General features: G+C 30.8%; 1 protein-coding gene across 1 annotated transcript in view; it reads right to left on the bottom strand.

Moving 5' to 3' along the window:
* The window catches only part of NEB (nebulin), a 207647-nt gene that overhangs the window by 12904 nt on the left and 193801 nt on the right, over window positions 1-942 (bottom strand).

The raw sequence follows: 942 nt of genomic DNA, 5'->3' as shown, positions 1-942 counted from the left end.
AATAAAAGGAATAATAATAATAAAAATAAACCCACAAGGAAAGCAATGAATATAACATTCCAAAAGACATATTAACTTACATTGAAAATTTAACAAAATTGAAGGATTGTTAGTGAATAATAATTAAAAACGAACAAAAAGACAAAAAGACAGTGGGACCAAAGAAAGTTACTGATCTAATTATGTGAAAGAATCAAATGTTTAGAAAATATTTAAACTGACAATTAAAAGTATTTTGGATTAATCCCGTCCCCACCCTCCAAAAAAATCCAGCTAAAATTTTCTAATGACATTTGATTCTCCATCTCAGGCATAAATGAACCTAAGATCCTACACACAAGTTTCACAGACTATTTGTGTATTATAGAGTTTTTTAGCAACAACGATATTAATAAGAGAGAAAATAACATTAAATATAAACTCATGATCTGATACACGTATTTTAAAAAAATCAGAAGTCTTCGATTTCTATTCATGAAATAGCTTATTTACAAGTATTAAAATAAGATTGCTTTCGTCCCAATGTTGAGCGATGTTCTTTCTCCATGCTCCTGTTTACTTGACTACACTCTGTGTTAAGGTAACCCCTGCTACCAAGCAAGAGCCACTGTTTCTACATGTGGCTTGGAATCCAGTATCTTTTCTTGGAACAGCTAAACCAGAACGATCAAAGTGTTCCAAGTAAATAAGAGCTTTGGTGTTCAGTTTTTCTTTTTTGGAAATCAGTTAACTTCAAAAGTCCCAGCAGTAACATTAAGGTGAAAAGAGAAGGAAAGAAACCAATTAAAAATTTCAAGGGACTGTTACAGAAAGTATAAAACGTTAGAATCACATGGTGAGTAGGAGATCTGAAAAATAGAAGGATTCAGGGGGTGAGATTTTAAAAAAAAGATTTTGTTAAATTGATTATTTATTATAAAGGGACTAATAGTGAGAAGTTTC

Source organism: Propithecus coquereli, unplaced genomic scaffold, assembly GCF_000956105.1.
Source record: "Propithecus coquereli isolate 6110/MARCELLA unplaced genomic scaffold, Pcoq_1.0 Scaffold118, whole genome shotgun sequence".
Classification (NCBI taxonomy): domain Eukaryota; kingdom Metazoa; phylum Chordata; class Mammalia; order Primates; family Indriidae; genus Propithecus; species Propithecus coquereli.
This window is presented reverse-complemented; position numbering and strand designations above follow the sequence as displayed.